Below are 21,663 nucleotides of genomic sequence, written 5' to 3' on the forward strand. Positions count from 1 at the left end.
TCATATGGTCTGAAGGGGGTCATAGGGTGAACTATGGCCCCCTTTGACACATTACATGACGACATATGTCCCTAGGGGTCCTATGAACCCTAAGGACATATTAGAATGCTTCATATGGGTCAAAGGGGATCATAGGTTGACCTATGACCCCCTTTGACCCATTAAATGATGACATATGTTTCTAGGGGTCCTAAGACACCTAGAAACATATTAGAATCATTCTTATGGGTCGAAGGAGCTCATAGGGTGACCTATGAGCCCGTTCAACCCATTACATGACAACATATCTCCCTAGGGGTCCTAGGACCCCTAGGGACATATTAGAATAGTTCTTATGGGTCAAAAGGGGTCATAGGTTGACTTCTGACCCACTTCGACACATTACATGATGACATATGTCCATAGAGGTCCTAGGACCCTTAGGGACATATTAGAATGCTTCATATGGGTCAAAGGGTGTCATAGGTTGACCTATGACCCCCTTCAACCCATTAAATGATGACATATGTACCTAGGGGTCCTAGGACCCCTAGGGACATATTAGAATCGTTCTTATGGGTCAAAGGGGGTCATAGGTTGACCTATAACCCCCTTTGACCCATTAGATGATGGCATATGTCCCTAGGGGTCCTAGGACCCCTAGAGACATATTAGAATGCTTCATATGGGTCTAAGGGGGTCATAGGTTGACCTATAACTCCCTTTGACCCATTAAATGATGACTATATCCTTAGGGGTCAGAGGACACCTAGGGACATATTATAATCGTTCATATGGGTCAAAGGGGATCATAGGTTAACCTACGACCCCCTTTGACCCATTACATGATGACATATGTCCCCAGGGGTCCTAAGATCCCTAGAGACATATTAGAATCATTCATATGGGTCAAAGGGGGTCATAGGTTGACCTATGCCCCCATTCGACTCATTACATGATGACATATGTCTCCAGGGGTCCTAGGATCCCTAGGGACATATTAAAATCATTCATCTGGGTCAAAGGGGGTCATAGGTTGACCAATGACCCTCTTTGACCCATTAAATGATGACATATGTCCCTAAAGGTCCTAGGACACTTAGGAAAATTTTAGAATCATTCTTATGGGTCAAAGGGGGTCACAAGTTGACCTATGACCCCCTTCAACCCATTAAAGGACGACATATGTCCCTAGGGGTTCTAGGACCCTTAAGGACATTAGAATCGTTCTTATGGGTCAAAGGGGGTCATAAGATGACCTATGACCCCCTTCAACCCATTACATGACGACATATGTCCCTAGGGGTCCTAAGACCCCTAAAGACATATTAAAATCTTTTTAATGGGTCAAACGAGGTCATAGGGTGACCTATGACCCCCTTTGACCTATTACCTAATGACATATGTCCATAGCGGTCCTAGGACCCCTAAGGATATATTAGAATGCTTCATATGGGTCACCTATGGCCCCCTTCGACCCATTAAATGACGACATATCACCCTAGGGGTTTTAGGAACCCTAGGGACATATTATAATCATTCTTATGGCTCAAAGGGGGTCATAAGTTGACCTATGACCTCCTTCGACCCATTAAGTGATGACATATGTCCTTAGGGGTCCTAGAACCCCTAAGGACATATTAGAATCGTTCTTATGGGTCAAAGACGATCATAAGTTGACCTATGACCTCCTTTGACCCACTATATGATGACATATGTTCCTAGGGGTCTTAGGACCCCTAAGGACATCTTAGAATCGTGCATGACCCATTACATGATGACATATGTCCCTAGTGGTCCTAGGATCGCTAGGGACATACTAGAATCATTCATATGGGTCAAAGGGGGTCATATGTTGACCTATGACCCTCTTCAACCCATTACATGATGACATATATCCTTAGGGGTCCTAGGACCCCTAGGCACATATTAGAATTGTTCATATGGGTCAAAGGGGGTCATAGGTAGACCTATGACCCCCTTCAACCAATTAAATGATGACATATGTTTTTAGGGATCCTAAGACCCCTAGGGACATATTAGAATCCTTCATATGGGTCAAAGGGAGTGATAGGTTGACCTATGACCACCTTCGACACATTACATGATGACATATGTCCTTAAGGGTCTTAGGACCCTTAGGGACATATTAAAATGCTTCATATGGGTCAAACGGGGTCATAGGTTGACCTATGACCCCCTTTGACCCATTAAATGACAACATATGTCCCTAGGGGTCTTAGGACCCCTAGGGACATATTAAAATCGTTCTTATGGGTCAAATGGGGTCATAGAGTGACCTATGACCCCCTTCGAACTATTACATGATGACATATGTCCCTAGGGGTCGTAGGACCCCTACGGACATATTAGAATGCTTCATATTAGTCAAAGGGGGTCATACGTTGACCTATGACCCCGTTCGATCCATTACATGATGATATATGTCCCCAGGGGTCTTAGGATCCCTCAGGATATATTAGAATCATTCATATGGGTCAAAGGGGGTCATAGGTTGACCAATGACCTTGTTTGACCCATTAAATGAGTACATATGTCCTTATGGGTTCTAGGACCCTTAGGAACATATTAGAATCATTCTTATGGGTCAAAGGGGGTCATAAGTTGATATTAGAATCATTCTTATGGGTCAAAGGGGGTCATAGGTCAACCTATGACACTCTTTGACCCATAAAAATGATTCTAATATGTCCTTAGGGGTCTTAGGACCCCTAGGGACATATGTCATTATGTAATGGGTTGAAAGGTGTCATAAGTCACCTTATGACCCCCTTTGACCCATAAGAACGACTCTAATATGTCCCTAGGGGTCCTAGGACCCCTTTTGACATATGTCATCATGTAATGGGTCGAAAGGGGTCATAGGTCAACCTATGACCCTTTTTGACCCATAAGAAGCTTTCTAATATGTCCCCAGGACATACGTCATCATGTAATGGGTCAAAGGGGGTCATAGGTCAACCTATGACCCCCTTAGACCCATAAGAAAGATTCTAATATGTCCCTAGGGTTTCGAGGATCCGTAGGGACATATGTCATCATGTAATGTGTCAAAGGGGTTCATAGGTCAACCTATGACTCCCTTTGACCCATAAGAATGATTCTCATATGTCCCTAGAGATCTTAGAGAAATATGTAATCATGTAATGGGTCAAAGGGGGTCATAGGTCAACCTATGACCCCATTTGACCCATATGAACAATTCTAATATGTCCCTAGGGGTCCTAGGACCCCTAGGAACATATGTCGTCATTTAATGGGTCGAAGGGGATCATAGGCCAATGTATGACCCCCTTCGACCCATATGAACGATTCTAATATGTCCCTAGGGGTCTTAAGATGTCTAGAGAGATATGTTGTCATGTAATGTGTCGAAGGACCTATGACCCCTTTTGATCCATAAGAACGATTCTCATATGTCCCTAAGGGTCCTAGGGACATATGTTGTCATGTAATGAGTCAAAGTGGGTCATAGGTCAACCTATGACCCCTTTTGACCCATATCAACAATTCTAATATGTCCCTAGGGCTCCTACGATCCCTAGGGACATATGTCATCATTTAATTGGTCGAAGGGGGTCATAGGTCAACCTATGACCCCCTTCTACCCATATGAACAATTCTAATATGTCTTTAGGGGTCCTCGGACCTCTAGGGACATATGTCATCATTTAATGGGTCGAAAGGGATCATAGGTCAACCTACGACCCCCTTTGACCCATATGAACAATTCTAATATGTCCCTAGGTGTCCTATAACCCCTAGGGAAATATGTCATCATGTAATGGGTCGAAAGGGGTCATAGGTTGACCTATGAACCCCTTTGACCTATAAGAATGATTCTAATATGTTCCTAGGGGTCTTAGGACCCCTAGGGACATATGTTGTCATGTAATGAGTTGAAGGGTGTCATAAGTCACCCTATGAAGCCCTTTGACCCATAAGAACGATTCTAATATGTTTCTAGGGGTTTTAGGACCCCTAGAGGCATATGTCATCATGTAAAAGGTCAAAGGGGGTCATAGGTCAACCTATGACCCCCTTTGACCCATAAGAACAATTCTAATATGTCCCTAGTGGTTGTAGGACCCCTTTTGACATATGTTGTCATGTAATGGGTCGAAGGGGTTCATAAGTCAACCTATGACCCACTTTGACCCATAAGAAGCATTTTAATATGTCCCTAGGGGTCCTAGTACCCCTAAGGACATATGTCATCATGTAATGGGTCAAATGGGGTCATAGGTCAACCTATGACCCCTTTAGACCCAAAAGAACGATTCTAATATGTTTCTAGGGTTTCGAGGACCCTCAGGGACATATGTCATCATGTAATGGGTCGAAGTGGGTCGTAGGTAACCCTATGACCACCTTTGACCAATAAGAATAATTTTAATAATTTCCTAGGGGTCCTAGGACCCCTAAGGACATATGTCATCATGTAATGCGTCGAAGGGGGTCATAGGTCAACCTATTACACCCTTTGACCCATAAGAACGATTCTGATATGTCATTAGAAGTCTTAGGGACATATGTAGTCATGTAATGGGTCAAAGGGGGTCATAGGTCAACCTATGACCCCTTTTGACTCATATGAACAATTCTAATATGTCCCTAGAGGTCCTAGGACCCCTAGGGACATATGTCATCATTTAATGGGTCAAAGGGGATCATAGGTCAAATTATGACCCCCTTCAACCCATATTAATGATTCTAATATGTCCCTAGGGGTCCTAGGACCTCTAGGGACATATGTCATCATATAATGTGTCAAAGGGGGTCATACATCAACCTATGACCCCATTTGACCCATAAGAATGATTTTCATATGTCCCTAAGGGTCCTAAGGACATATGTCATCATGTAATAGGTCAAAGGAGGTCATACGTCAACCTATGACCCCTTTTTACTCATATTAACAATTCTAATATGTCCTTAGTGGTCTTAGGACCCCTAGGGACATATGTTATCATTTAATGGGTCGAAGGGGTCATAGGTCATCCTATGACCCCCTTTGACACATATGAACAATTCTAATATGTCTCTAGGGGTCCTAGGACCCCTCGGGACATATGTCATCATTTAATGGGTCGAAGGGGGTCATAGGTCAACCTATGACCCCCTTTGACCCATATGAACAATTCTAATATGTCCCTAGGTGTCCTATGACCCCTAGGGACATATGTCATCATGTAATGGGTCGAAGGGGGTCTACTCCCTTTGACCCATAAGAATGATTCTAATATGTCCCTAGGGGTCCTAGGACCCTTAAAGGCATATGTCTTCATGTAATGGGTCAAAGGTTGTCATAGGTCACCCTATGACCCCCTTTGACCCATAAGAACAATTCTAATATGTCCCTAGGGGTCCTAGGACCCCTAGGGACATATGTTGTTATGTAAAGGGTCAAAGGGGGTCATAGGTCAACCTATGACCCCTCTTGACCCATAAGAACAATTTTAATATGTCCTAAGGGGTCCTAAGACCCCTTTGGACATATGTCGTCATATAAGGGGTCGCAGGGGGTCATAGGTCAACTTATGACCCCCTTTGACCCATAAGAAGCATTCAAATATGTCCCTAGGGGTTCTTGGACCCCTAGGGACATATGTCATCATGTAATGGGTCAAAGGGTGACCTCCTTAGACACATAAGAATGATTCTAATATGTCCCTAGGGTTTCAAGGACTGCTAGGGACATATGTCATCATATAATGGGTCGAAGTGGGTCATAGGTCAACCGATTACCACCTTTGACTCATAAGAACGATTCTAATATTTTCCTAGGGGTCCTAGGACCCCTAAAGACATATGTCATCATGTAATGCATCGAAGGGGGTCATAGGTCAACCTATGACCCCCTTTGGCCCATAAGAATGATTCTCATATGTCCCTAGGGGTGCTAAGGACATATTTCATTATGTAATGGGTCAAAGGGGGTCATAGGTCAACCTATTACCCCCTTTGACCCATACGAACAATTCTAATATGTCCCTAGGGGTCCTAAGACCCCTAGGGACATATGTTATCATTTAATGGGTCGAAGGGGATCATAGGTCAACCTATGACCCCCTTGGACCCATATGAATGATTCTAATATGTCCCTAGGGGTCCTAGGACCCCTAAGAACATATGCCGTCATGTAATGTGTCGAATGGGGGTCATAGGTTGACCTATGACCCCCTTTGACCCATAAGAACGATTCTCATATGTTCCTAGGGGTCCTAGAGACATATTTCATCATGTAATGGGTCAAAAGGGGTCATAAGTCAACCTATGACCCCCTTTGACCCATATGAACAATTCTAATATGTCCCTAGGGTTCCTAGAACCCCTAGAGACATATGTCATCATTTAATGGGTTGAAGGGACCTATGACCCCCTTTGACCCATATGAACAATTCTAATATGTCCCTAGGGGTCCTAGGACCCCTAGGGACATATGTCATTATTTAATGGGTCAAAGGGGTTCATAGGTCAACCTATAACCCCCTCTGACCCATATGAACAATTCTAATATGACACCTATGGGCATATGTCATTATTAAATGGGTTGAAGGGGGTCATAGGTCAACCTATGACCCCCTTTGACCCATATGAACAATTCTAATATGTCCCTACGTGTCCTAGGACCCCTAGGGACATATGTCATCATTTAATGGGTCAAAGGGGGTCATAGAGTGACCTATGACCCCCTTTGACCCATTAAATGATGACATATGTCCCTAGGGGTCCTAGGACACGTAGGGACATATTAGAATTGTTCATATGGGTCAAAGGGGGTCATAGGTTGACCTATGACCCCCTTCAACCCATTTAATAATGACATATGCCCATAGGTGTCATATTAGAATTGTTCATATGGGTCAGAGGGGGTTATAGGTTGACCTAATGTCCCTAGAGGGACATATGTCTTCATGTAATATGTCGAAGGGACCTATGACCCCCTTTGACCCATATGAACAATTCTAATATGTCCCTAGGTGTTCCAAGACCCCTAGGGACATATGTCATCATGTAATGTGTCGAAGGGGGTCATAGGTCAACTTATGACCCCCTTTGACCCATAAGAATGATTGTAATATGTCCCTAGGGGTCTTAGGACCCCTAGGGACATATGTCGTTATGTAATGGGTCGAAAGGGATCGTAAGTCAACCTATGACCCCCATCGACCCATATTAATGATTCTAATATGTCCCTACGAGTGCTAGGACCTGTAGGGACATATGTCGTCATGTAATGGGTTGAAGGGGGTCATAGGTCAACCTATGACGCCCTTTGACCCATATGAACAATTCTAATATGTCGCTAGGGGTCCTAGGACCCCTAGGGACATATGTCATCATTTAATAGATCGAAGGGGGTCATCCTATGACCTCCTTTGACCCATAAGAACGATTCTAATATGTCGGACATATGTCATTATTTAATGGGTTGAAAGGGGTCATAGGTCAACCTATGACCCCCTTTGAGCCATAAGAATGATTCTAATATGTTCCGAGGGGCCCTAAGATCCCTAGGGACATATGTTGCCATGTAATGTGTCGAAGGGGGTCATAGGTCAACCTATGACCCCCTTTGACCCATAAGAACGATTCTAATATGTCACTAGGGGTCCTAGAACCCCTGGGGTCATATGTCGTTACGTAATGGGTCGAAGGGGGTCATAGGTCAACCTATGACCCCTTTTGACTCATATATATTAATAACATACATATTAATATAATAATATATATTAATAACATATATATAACATTATTATATTTAATAAAAATATTACGTTATTATATTTAGTAAAAATAATAATAATATAAATTATATTTATAGATTATAATAAGAATAACACAATATATTATTATATATTAATATATTATATGTTATATCTTTACATTATGTTATATATATATATATACATAGTAATATAACAAAAGTAATTTATAAATCATAAGCTATAACTCTTAAATCCGGTTTTCCTTCCAAAATGGGTTGGGATTTCAAAATTTTCACCAAAATTTTTCGAGCCACACTCAGACTTCGGGTAGCTGTTTGACAACGTTATTTTGATCGAAATTGAATGAAATGAAAAGGGGTTTTTAATATTGCTCTTGAGATTCCATTGATATAATTTCTGTCAAATTCTGAGTTCGATAAATATTTATTAGTTAATTATCAATGAAGATTATTGTAAAGTGCCGATTGACATACTGATTGAAAAATAGCTATAACTTTCAAATGATATAACATTTTTTTAATCTAAAAGTTGTGTCACATTCTATGCTTCACCTAATATAAGAAAAAAAAATTTAAAAAAAATTTGGTAAAATTTTCTATTAGTTAAGGTGGTCAGACATGAGACCTTTTTTTTCTGAAAAAATTTTGGTAGAAAATTCATATTTAATTATTTATTTGGAATAAAAATACCAAAAAATATGCGTCGCATCTGGGCATGAGTCTACTTTTCATATTTATAATTATATTAAAAAAATATTATCATTTGATTTTGATTAAGGTGGTTAGACATACACCTAATTTTTATTTTCGCTCTGAAATTTTCGTAGTACTGCATTAAAATTCAAACTTTTGACCAAGCAATTATTTTTTTCTCCTAATAAGGCCTAGTAGTTTAGAAACTAAATTCAATTTACTATAAATTATTTTCTTACAACTTTTTGATATAAAATCCATAACCACTTTAAAATTATGTGTCAAGTTGACATAACCCTGATTTGTTGATTTTTCACTGCCACTTAAAGCCATAGTTTGGTACACCATGATCCTGCACATACCCTGATGCCTCACAGAGTCACTAGGAGGTTGGATTCTAGAGAGGTTTCCATAGTAATCTTAGAGTTGGCTCATGTGATGACACTTCCCCACATGCATATTAGGTTTCCTACATGTCTCATTGCCTCTAGGATTAATGTTACTTGTGTATTTGGTACCTTTGAGATAGATTTCTATCAGAATTCTTTGACCTAGATTCTTGTTATGATTTTGGATTGTTATATGTTTGAGACTTGAGATTATCTCTTCAGCATAGTGGGAGTGGGCCATGTAGGTTCCAAGAGGTCAAGTGGTAGTGTTTCTTATACCATTGAGATCTAATGGTTGGATGTACTTGTGTAGTTATTCTATTCTTCTGATCTTATGATTTCATTCTATGGTCATATTTTGATTTATTTTACTTTGATTAATTGAGATCCTATGAGATGTTGTATCTTATCATGATGTATATTATTTTAGTATTTCATACCCAATGACTTATATAGAGGATGATTATGCATTTTGGTTATGCCATGTGGCATACTTGTATATTAACTCATTTGATTTCATTATCATGGTTAGTTGATGATGTGGACTTTGTTATGTATCAGATTTAATCTTAATAAAAACTTACATATGTGATTCAACGCGATGGAACCCTCGAGAGATGTAACTCTTATTGTATTGTTTATGTACGTATGTGAGTTATTGCTTCTACTATGTTATCTCTTGTAGTTTTAATCTTTTAAAACAAAATGGTTGGCCAACTTAGTGACTTAATAGGTTAATTTCTTTTGGGTTCCCTAGGGTAGGGTGTTACATCTAGTATCATAGCCCAATTTTCTACATTAGGAGCTCTGGGTATATTGGAATGCTACTAGATGACAACTAGTTAATTTAAACAAAATTTAAACAATTATATGTATCTATTAAAACTTGAACACCTTGAACTTAAGACTCGAATACTTAAACATAGAAAAAGACAAACTTGAACAACTCTTGAGTTGGATTTCAAAACATGTTTTCATATGATTGTGCTTTAAGGTAGTATTGCTTTGTTAACTTGTGGGCATTGTTGTTGTTCATGCTTGGATGTTATAGGAGGATAGTGTCTGAGACTAGATTAGTTGTTAGGAGTCGTAGTGCTGGTCATGGTAGAGGTTGTGGTAGAGGTGGACATGATAGCCCTCCTTAGACTCATAAAGAGAGTCCTATTTAGGAAGAGAATAGGGAGGAGAACCATGGAGAAGAGCATGCTTATACAGAGGAGGCTAATATGAGGCAGATGATGAGGATTATTCTAGAGTGCCTACCTCCTCTAAAGGGTGTTGATCAAGAAAAATCACATCTTGCAGGAAATGAGGAGAGGCAGAGCTTGTCCTTCAATTTGGTCCCATAGAATTTACAGGCTCCAAAGATTTATAATGGTTGTGGCTTTATGGCCATGGCTTAGAAGGATTCGCAACCCCTTTAGAAGAGCATGGTCTCTTACCTTCAATAGACCCTGCAAGCGCAACAAGACTAGAGGTAATGGTAATGATAATGGTGACCTTTTAGATTTTGTTTTGAAGTTTGCTTTTGGATTGCTGTTTGGTTTTTCGTTTGGGTTATAATGGTGCTTTTTAGGTTTTGAGTTTGTGATCGATGGAGCTTGTTTTGATGGAAAGGAACATAACCCAATTGCCAAAAGATTGTATTTTGTTCAGAAACATCCAAAGTTTATGAATTGACCATGTTGGCGTTGTCAAATTTCTATGCTAAGAGCTCTAATGGTGTGGGAAATCTTGCATGCAAGATTACAGAAAAAATTGAATGAAATGAATTGATGTTGTCAAATTTCAAAGGAATTGTTGAAGTGATGTTTAAAAACTTACATGCAAGATTAGATAATACAAACTTGATTTTTATCAATTTCGACAATGAAAATTTTACATGCAGCATTGTCTGATAATTCATATGAATTGGCTATATCAGGTTTCAATGAATAATTCAGTGAGAATGGAGGAAACTGACATTGTCTAAGTTAATGGTAATGACTGTATGTTGTTGTTGACAGTATTCTCAAATAGAAACTTATGTTACCCAGGTTTAAAATATGTTGGTTAATTGAAGCTGAATTTTTTTATACTTCTCAATATTTATAAACTGAAGGGGAAAAAATGTCAGAGACTATTATTGTGCTGAGACTTTAGTAATAGTTGTGTGAGTTTATTTCGTCTTCATTTTAGATCAATCTGGATGAAAGGAAGAAGAGAAAGAATTAAGCTATGCACAATAGATATTGAGTTACCAATTTCTATCTTCTTCAATGTTTTCTATCATGGTCATCAAATTCGTAGCAGATAACTGGATCATTTTAACTTTGAATATATAAATTTATTGTATTTTCTTGGAACTTCTCAAGCATTGTAGATTAACAGTATAAATTTGACCTCTTTGAGTTGCATTCAGGATGAAAGTACTTTGAAAATTGTTGCATTGAGTTCCCTTTTTTGAACTAAAGATTTCCCTCTTCTAGTATAATTATAATGTATATAGAAAGTAAGTGCATTGTTAAGAGTTCTGTACCCTCTCAGCTTCTTCATACTCTTAGAAATTGACAGAACAAAACTCAATACAACATACGAAACAAATAGAATGAATAGCTTAGAAAGGTTCCATTTATCAAATTGGGCTCATCAGAACAAATTAAGATTCCTTTTATCTGTTTTTCCCAAAAATTCCCGTCTTGGCATTTACACTGAATTTGGAAAGTAGAGTTTTTTCCTTTCATATGTGCAGATCTAAAATATAAACTTAGGTCACAAATAGAGAATTCATCTGATTACACATGAAAAATGGAAGCCAAAATTATTGGATACAATTAAAATTATTCAATACAAACAAATCTAAAATAAGGTTTTTATATGTTTTTTAAGTTGGGAAATAATATGACTTGTAGTTTAGACTTACCAGTCTCAGGGAGGAGACAGTTTCCCTTTTTCCATCATCTCTTGCACATGCAAAGGCTACTTAAATATAAAAATGGCTCCTCTTTCATAAGACAAGAATATGAAAACTTCGTGCCTAATAATTGCAACCAGTTGTTATATCGTTTTTTTAAAACCCATTCATAGAATTTGTTGGAGGCAATGCCTATTCATTCTCTTATCATTTTCAAATCCTTGATTTCACACTCCTACCGGCATAGGTTTTTTCTAATCATATATACTTTTCAGTGAATATACTTTTTAATGGAAAGTTAATGTTGGATGTGAAGTCCAACTGTCATGTCTGTTCATTTCACATTCTTCTTATTTGTCTCTTCGTCTTCTCTTGAAGAACTAATGTATAAATATAAGGGGAAAGCCCTATGTATGTAAGCTGCAATGACTGAATAATATATTTGCACTGCTCTCGGTGTGGACGTAGCCACAGTTGTGGTGAACCATGATAAATCATGTCTCTCTTTCTCTATTTTATGGTTTGCAATTTATCTTTTAGATTTAACAGTTAATGGAAGCAAGAGTGTTGGAATATTTAATACGGTAGTTGTCTTGCCTCTAGAGCCAAACACCCACCTACCACTTGACAACCATCAGAACGTTCAAAAAATTTATTACGGGTAGGTGAGTTTTTTCAAAATCAGAAAAGAGGGAGAAAATGGAATGTGACAAAAGGAATGTTTATTCATTCATTCAGTGAGATCAAGCAGATCAGTAGTTGCAGAGCAGAGCAGAAGAAGGAAAAATGAAACAAGTTTGTGCCTGCAGTTGCACGTACTTCCCCTGTTCACTCTGCAAGTTTGTTGTTGTCAGTTTGTTTAAAAGGTTAAAGCTTTGGCTTTCTGATTTTAATAGTGAAAGCATTCATGTTGAATTTCTCTAAGTTATAATTTTTCAATTTGGAACAAAACACTCGGCATTCTCTTCACTTTGTTGTGGGTGTAGAGCATTTCCTTTGGAGCCGAGCTTACTCGGCATCCATTGTTGACGAGTATTATTTCTTTGAGTGCCGAGATAACTTGGCACCTGTTGCTTGGCACTCAGCACCTTCAAGTGTCAAGCAATCTGTGACTCGACACCTTCAAGTGCCGAGCAAGTGTTTAGGATTGTGAGTTTAAATTTAATTTTATAATATTTCTCACAAAAAGTCTATAACACAATGATAATAATAAAAAAGGAAGCAAGTTAATAGAGGCAAGAGCCTATAACACAACAACAATAATAAAAAAGTGAGCTTGCTAATCTTTCTTTTATTATTAATAAAGAAAAATTTCAGGATCTTATTACTATTAAGATTATTAACATTAGAAGTTTGGTGATCCTTTCTTAAAAATGAGAATTTTAGTTATCTCCTCTTAAAAAAGAGAGTTAGGAATTTTATATTTTTAAATTTTGATTGAGCTTTTGATTTTAACAATGTATTAATATTTCATCTCACATTCAGGAATCCATTGTAAAAAAAAGATTGAGATTGGTATTAAGGAATTGTGAGAAGATATTTTTGTGTTTTCTGAATTTATGTAAACATGAGGAGAATGATTAGAATTGTGATGAACTTAAAACAGGTGGTGGACTATGGAAGCTGTACAGTGAGGTGACATCATGCAGCTATGAGGACGTGCACGTCATGTGGTCGATTCTCCACAAGTCCGAGGCCTTCAAAACACCCATCCAGAAATCTCGCTTCTCCAGAATGCATTCAGTGAAGTGAGAAATGTTCAATGGGTATCTTGTCATGTCTATTATGTATATATATAAGTATATATCGAGTTAGAATTGTAGCGGGGATAGTGGAGCATCATGGGATGAATTCATTCAGATGAAGAATATAGAGAATAATAATGTGTAGTAGTTTGTATAAGGAAAGACAGCCTCAGCTTGTACAGAATCAGATTCCAAATCAGACTGGTTTTGTGTCAGCATGTTCAGAGCTGCTAGTTAATTACCTACCTAGTTGTTGTTATAGTATAATAATAATAATAATAATATAATAATAACTATTATGAGGTTTGGGGCAAGAAATAATTTCATGTTTAGCAGGTTCTCAATCTTGCAGCTGTCATCGTGAATCATTATTATCATGTTTTTATTGCCTTCTAATTGTGGATTGATATTGTTTCAAGTTACTGGATGAAACGTTGACAGGCAGGCAGGTGATATTTTGAAGAAAATGTAACAATTATTTATCAGGGGGGTATCATTTAGCAAAATTTTCATCGAACATTTATAAATCTGATACAGCTATCATTCATATTTTTTCAGTTTTATAAAAAAATTATCAATCATTTGAAAGCTGACATGAGCTTAAAGCTACTTTAAAAAAAGTTTCTAATATTTAAAATATTTTTAAAAAGTTAAGACTTAAACATTTGGACTCTTATTTATGTGAGATTGTTTTATTTGATGTCATATGTTTGATTGTTTTTCTATAGATACATAAAAATGGATATTGATATCAATTATGCAAGATTGTCTTATTTGATATCATATGTTTGATTATTTCTTTGATAGATACATAAAAATAGATATTGACATTATCAATAATTTGTAAAATAAAAAAAATGAATTACAACTATTGAAAGCTGGATTATAGTTTTTTTATATCATGTTCCAAGACCCATCACAACTACCTCAATGACAATAAAGCAACCTTAAACACAAAAGCATCACTTGGTAACAAAACAAACCCTCTATTGGATTTTCCATCATTGCTTCATCACTTCAAAAATGATCCAATCTTCCAATTTATATAAGTAGGATATATAAAAAAATTTAGTAGATTGCATAGTGAATCTTGAAATTGAAATGCATGCCCTTGGAAACCCTTTGCCCAAAATTTGTTTTCTTCATTAGGTTTGCATTGCATGGTTGTTGTCTTTGATGTCACTCCTTGTTTGTTGCCCCTTTTGCATTGCACCTGTTGGTGGACATGCATCATCTGGGTACAAGAATTAAGGGCACACAAAACCAGGGAATAGGTAGTAATAGGAAGCCTTCTTCTTCTGGAGGCAATCAATAGTTGCAAGAGCAAAGAGGATCTTATCCTCCAACATGGAGTGGTGGTAGTGGTTCACACTCTAGGGATTTTCATTACTCTCAGTGCGATAGGCGCAATCAGTATGACCAGCCAGCACAAAGTACTCATTCTTTTGCTAGTGGGGGTAGCTTTCAGCAGTCCATTGCATCTAAAGTACATGAGAATTTTATTGGAGAATGTTTTTCATGCAGACAATACAAGCATAAGTCATCACATTGTCCCCAATGGAAACCACAATTCTTAGATTAAAGACCTACAATTTTAGAACCCATAGTTGGAGATATAGGTAGATCACAAAGAGTGTTTGCAGTGGAGTCTTATCCTCCTACAAGGGGAAAGGGTCCAATGAGATTCACACATTGAGTGCTTGAGTTTTATCTTTCTTGTAGGCTTCCAGGAGTAAGCCTAAGTCTAGGGGGATAGATGTAGTGCCTACCCCTAGTATACTTTTCATGTTATATCGTCAAATTCTTTTAGGCTAACTTTTATGGTTATGGGTTATGATGTAGTGGTACTTGGTTACCTGATTTGATTGATGTTATTTCATACTTAATTTATATATCTGATGAGCTACTTGATACTCAGTTATTTCTTGTATTCGTGTTTATTCTTTCGATAGTGATGCTTTGTATGTTCTTATAGTGATCTCAGTTGTTTCATGATGATAGTTAGATAGATGATTTATATACAATTTTTATGGTTACTTACCCCATACTTACATGTGTGTGGTGTATATGTATGTTTTACTTTATGTTTGAAGTTTTCAATATGGTTGAGGGAGGGAGTCATAGTCACTTTTCGGTTGGGATCTACATAATGTGCCACTCCTTGCCACTTCCTATTTAGTTTAGATATATATGCATATGTACATGTTCAATATTTATGTAGATTACAAGTATCGGGCATCAACTTCCTTGAATTACTAGGATGAACATGCCCTATCACAATATCTCGATGGTAAAGAGGGGAGATAGTTCTCAAGTCCAAATCCTAACCCTGAGCCAATTGTCGTAGAATATAGGACAAGTATCTAAGTTTTGTACCCTTCTAAATTTGTCAAGTGACGTGAATTCAAGATTTTGAACCTTTGAGTTTGATTTCATACTTTATCTTTTAGATGAGTTTTCTTTTTTAGTTTGTGGGTCTGTTGTTATTTTCAGTTATAATTAAATCAAATAAAGATATTACTAAATGATTTAATTTAACAAAAAATATTATTAAAATAATCAAATTTTAATTATATTTAATTAATTGAGAAATTAATTAAATAGAGGAAAAAAATTTAAAGATTTAATTAAAAGTTCAAATTCAACGTAATTATATTTATTTAATTCAACAATAATTAATTTAGAAGTTTTATTTTTAATAATGAACTCTAAATATTATTATTAGTTAAATTAATAAATATACTTTCTAAACGCGTCTTGAGAATAATACAAATAAACTTTATTATAATTAAAACACAAAAAAGTATGCACAAAGAATTAAATTAATTAAAATAATAAAAAATAAAGACTTTTGCATGTTCATAAGACTGAAACCTAAGAGGAGAAAATTCTTTATTAGGAAATTAGAACTCATTTCTCCACACATAGGTTTGGAGGAGCAAATTTCAGAAAGGGTTTCAGGAGATGACATTTTTACATTCTTCGAGTGTTCGTCAAGTTTAGCATTAGATCAAGGTAGGAATTCTATTGAAATTTTCACAGTAAATCCCTTCAAAGTACCTCTATCTTCTTCATGTTTGTTTATGGATCTTGTTTCAGAAATTATATTTGGATTGAAACCCTTGTTTGAAAAATTATTGTTCTTTGTTATTGAACGTCTATGAAAGAAAAATAATTGAAAACCCTCATTGAAAAGATTAGAATTGATGAAAATTAGTTTATGGGTAGGGTTCAAAAACTGAGAAAAGTTCATTGTCTTATAAATTTGACAGATTGCAAATAATTTCCCTATTAAATCTAAGGTAGAAAAGTTTTAAAAAAATAAAAATAATATAAAAATTACCACAATAATAATTATTGTGGTAAAGTTTCATGCAATCTTTTAGTTTTCTTGCATATGACTCTTTGTCTACGCTTTCCTTTTGTTGTTTCCACTTGTCATACTTCATTTACTGTGGGAGCTTTTAAGCTAGGTTATAATGGCCCCAGCCAGTGGTGACCTAGTTGTTGATATTGGTGTTCACATTGCTTCTTTGAATAGCCATGGCACCTCCATTGAACAAACGTTCTCACAAATTCATCTCGAAGGTTATTCATGAGGTAATCTTGATATTATCCTTTGTTTGCAAGAATTTGATGTTGTTTGTGATTGGTTAGAACAACATACCTTAATAGGGTATTTTTTGGGTAGGACTCCTCCTGAAGCTATGCTCTGTGAATGGGTTAACAAGAGCTAGACTCTTCATGGAGTCTGCCTTGACTCTGTGCAAAACTTTACCAAAGGTTTTTTTAATTTTACTTCACCAACCCATCACAGGAAAACATGGTTTTTAGCAATGGTTCTTGGTTTGTGCATCCTCCCTACTTGTTTTTCAAAGATGGTCAAGAGACTTCACTATCTCTGACAACAAAAAGCTTAGGGTCCCTGTGTGGGTCGAGTTCCCAAGTTTACCCTTGCCATGTTGGCCTTTTATTGAGTCCATTGCCAATCCTCTTGGCAAAGTTATCACAAAGGAACATGAGAAATTTTTCAACACTTGCCCTTAGAAACGTGTTTGTGTTGAGGTTGATCTTTCCAAGGATCTTAAGGATTCTATGGAAATATAGATTGGGGCTCAAACCTTCTCTCAGAAGGTGCTTTTTATTTGAACCTACCTAACACTTGCTATAGGTGCCAGTTAGTGGAACACAAGATCAAGGATAGCCCTTCGGCTATGCCTAAGATTAAACCCCCACCTAAAGAGGTTCTTGCCAAGCTAGCAGAAGGGAAAAAGGAAGAATGGTATACTTTTTGGCACAAGGGCAAGGCTCCCTTGGTTCCTAAACAATCATATGCGATGGTCATTTTGGTTCCTCCAATTTTAATAGGAGTGCAAACCCTAGCCAATCTAGGGACACAAGCGATTTTCCAAAACCAAACCTTGGTGTTTCATAGGGGACAAAGGTGACCACTATGTTTTAATACCTTGGTTGTGATTCACACCCCTTTTTTTTCTTAGCAACTCAGAATATGCGACGTTCTCGCAGTCCTCCCAGACATCCTGAGAAACTAGAGGAGAAATGACGGGCCATCAGTCTAGAAGATTTTCCTTCTAGCTTTAACCTAATTTCTACTTTCTTGTAGAATAGTTACTCCTCTCTCGAGGACAAGGAAGATATAGAAGAATTTTCATGATTTTTTTTATCATGGAATGTTTGAGGTCTCATAGACCTCTCTAGAAAGTACTATGTCAAGGATACCCATCATAGACTAGGAAATTTAGGTTTTTTTTGTTTGCAAGAAGTTAAGATTTTTGGTTTCATGCTTTCTTCTACATGTCGTGTCATTTGGCCAGATGGCATTATGTTTTCTTCTTAGCACGAAGCTAGAAAAGGTGGTGTAGTTACTCTCTTGTCACCTCATCTTCATTCTACTATTATTTCACACTATTCTAACCCCATGCATAGAATAATTTGGCTGTTGCTTTCCATTAACAATAATTCATTTGGAGTCATTAATTTTTATGCTCCCAATGATGTTGTAGAAAGATCTCAATAGTGGGGCTGGCTAGCTAACAACTTGCCTCTAGCTACTTAGGTTATATGTGGTGACTTCAATATGGTTGAGGTGGCCTCTGACAAAGATGACATTTTTCCTTTTCATTGGACAACTGGGGAAAGGGAAGCCCGGTCCTACATGCACAATAAATTGGGCCTTTTTGATCCCACTATTAACTGCCACCAACATAGTGAGGTTTGGCACACTTGATCTAGCTTTTGAGCTAGCTCTGACAACATTTTAAAGTGTCTCGATTGTGCCATGATTACTACACAATCTTTTTCCTCCTCTTTTGAGAATCGAGTTTTACTTTTCATTCCCTTGCCAGATGTGATGTTTTTTTTAAAAAAAAGGGGTAAATGCTTTGACCTAGAGCTATGAACTAGTGAGGCCACAAACGAGGGACCTCATCCCCATGAGATTTGAACCTTGATGGAAAGGATAACAACGCAACTACTTAACCATCACAACATGCCACTATTGGCTTGCCAGATGTGATGTTATTTGACCACTATCCCATTTATTTTTCCATTTCATGGCAAACAACTATCCAAAAATTTGTCAAGTCATAATTCTTCCTCAACACGTTTGTGTTGATGCATGCTTCCACTATTGCTCATATCCTACGTGTCTAGAATCTGGAGCCATATCCGCATTCCTAGATAGGGTGAATTCAATGGTGGAATGATGCCATTATGAAAATTTCTTGCTTTCTACACATCTATGGATGGCAGTTAGTAGTTTTTAGAAGGCGGTCTTATGAATCCACTATTTTTGCACTCAAAAAAGATTCTTAGGCTCTCACCCTTGATCCTTTTGATGTTGATTTGAAAATCCATCTTGCCAAACTTTTCCATGATAAACAGGTTGCTGATAATTATGCCACTCAAGGAGCTCAAATCAAAGCTCACCTCCATTGGTTGGAGGTTGGCGATAAAGCCTCGAAGGAGTTCTTCCAGGCTCTTTGAGCCCAACATACCAATTTTGGGATTAAAAAAATCAAATAAGGCACTTTTGTTCTCTCTAGTCTCCTTAACATCCTATAAGCATTTGTTCATCAGTATGAAAACATTTTTGCTTCACAGGGAAATTTGATTGCTCAAGAGGAAGCTCTCAGAAAGTGTAGTTGAGTAGCGTGCTTTTTGCGAGCAACTTCTTACCCTCCAAGACCTTAAAGAGGTGGTTTTCTCCATGGAAAATGATAAATCCCCTAGGTGTGATGGGTTTTCTTGTGAATTTTACAAACACCTCTAGAAGCATATTGGTCCTAATCTGCACAAAGTTTATCTTGAAGCCTATCTCTCTAAAAGTTTAGGAACTATTATTAACAAAGGAACCATTAAATTCATATCTAAAGCTATAGATCTTGAGGATATTTGCAATTGGTGAACCATTACCTTTTGAAAGTGTCTTATAAGATTATTGCCAAGGCAATTTCTCTCATAATTTTCCACCTTCTGCCTTTAATTATGTGGATTGAAAAAACTAGCTTTATCAAGTCCAAATATATTCTTAACAAGATTATTGCATTCTGGGAAGGAATGGAGAGGGCTTGCAAGTCCAAGTAGCTAGCTATTTTTTTGAAAATAAATTTTGCCAAAGCCTATGACCGAATTGAATGGCCTTTTATTTTGGCCATGCTCTGGGCTCTTGGTTTTGGTCCCAATTTTTTTTAGTCTATGGAAATGCTCTTTGGAGATGCTAATGCTTGCATTACCATCAATAACTACAAATCTAATGCCTTTAGGCTTCTTCATTCCATTAGGAAAGGTTTCCCTCTAGCTCCGGCGCTTTATGTTCTTGTTGCTGAAGGGTTTGGCTATTTGCTAGCCCACTTCATGTCTTTAGGTTTGGTTCATGGCATTTCTTTGCCAAAATCCTCTTCCTAATTAGTCAATAGTCATTTTGCTGATGATTCCTTTCTCACTCTTTTGGAGGATGAAGAAAACATTAATAACGCCTTAAATTGCCTTGACACTTTTTGTCAAGCCTCTAGATCTACTATTCAATGGCATAAAATGCTTTGTTATCACCAATATTTTTTGCTAGTGACACTTTGGCTTAGCCAGTTTGAATGGAAATGGGTCACTCACGAGGAGATCTTCCACTTTCTAGGCATTCCTTTTTCTTTTCAAGTGTTGCCAGTGGATTTATGGAATGCAGTGCTTACCAAGATTACTAAGAAACTAGATTATTGGCTTACGAAACTACTTTCTCTTGAGAGAAAATTCTAGATTTTCTCAAAAGTTCTTGCAGCAACACATGTCTATTACTCTTCTTGTTGGACTCTTTGTAAAGCCTCCTATCAATAATTAGAGTGATTTCTCTGTGATTTTATCCGAGCCTCTGGTTTTGATCATTATGGCTTTCATAGAGTTGCTTGGGATTTTTGTTGTCTCCCAAAAGAGTTTGGATGCCTTGGCCTACTTTCCACATAGAATCAATGCCTTGCTCTGTGTGCCAAATGGATTATCTATGCCATCACTGGAGATGAAGCCTAGAAGATTTTGGTTTGGCATTTCATTTCTTCCAGATTTCTATCAATAGGCCTGTATGGAAGGGGATTGGCTTTCAAACCCTTCTCATCATACGAGATTCCATGCTCATATAAGGCTCTTTTGTTATCAAGAGCATATGGAAAGCTTGGGAAGTTGTCAAGCCTTGGCTTTGTTGTTTAGGTGATGAATTCTGTGATGGGCTCTCTTTAAATTAGCAGAACATTTGGTGGTCTCCCCTATTTTCCATCTAGGGTATTCCCCTTCCCAAGACTCAAGGTGTTAGTGCTCTGCATTTTTTCAAATGAGGCATCAAGACTCCTAAAGATCTATTCTCTAGGGTTTCTATGAGTTTCAAATCTTGGGAAGATATGCAAGTCCAGTACCATCTTGCCTATCGAGATCGACATACTTATGACTCATTGCTTTCTGCAATTCCAGTGCACTTGATTCATAAAGTGGGTATTCAATCTATTAGACCTTGGTGGAATGATTGGAAGTGGTATCTTGCCACTTCTTTCACCAGTTACAAACCAAGTCTGGGTTATAGATGGATTTCTCCCCATCTATCGATGGTGGACACACTCAATCAGAGATGGCACTTGCAATCTTCTATTTCTCAATGGAGAAAGTGCTTTGACATTATTTGGAGTGCCCATTTTTCTTGGTGCCTAGCTT

This window comes from Cupressus sempervirens, chromosome 10, assembly GCF_028749045.1.
Source record: "Cupressus sempervirens isolate cs-2001-9-10 chromosome 10, ASM2874904v1, whole genome shotgun sequence".
In the NCBI taxonomy this organism is placed as follows: domain Eukaryota; kingdom Viridiplantae; phylum Streptophyta; class Pinopsida; order Cupressales; family Cupressaceae; genus Cupressus; species Cupressus sempervirens.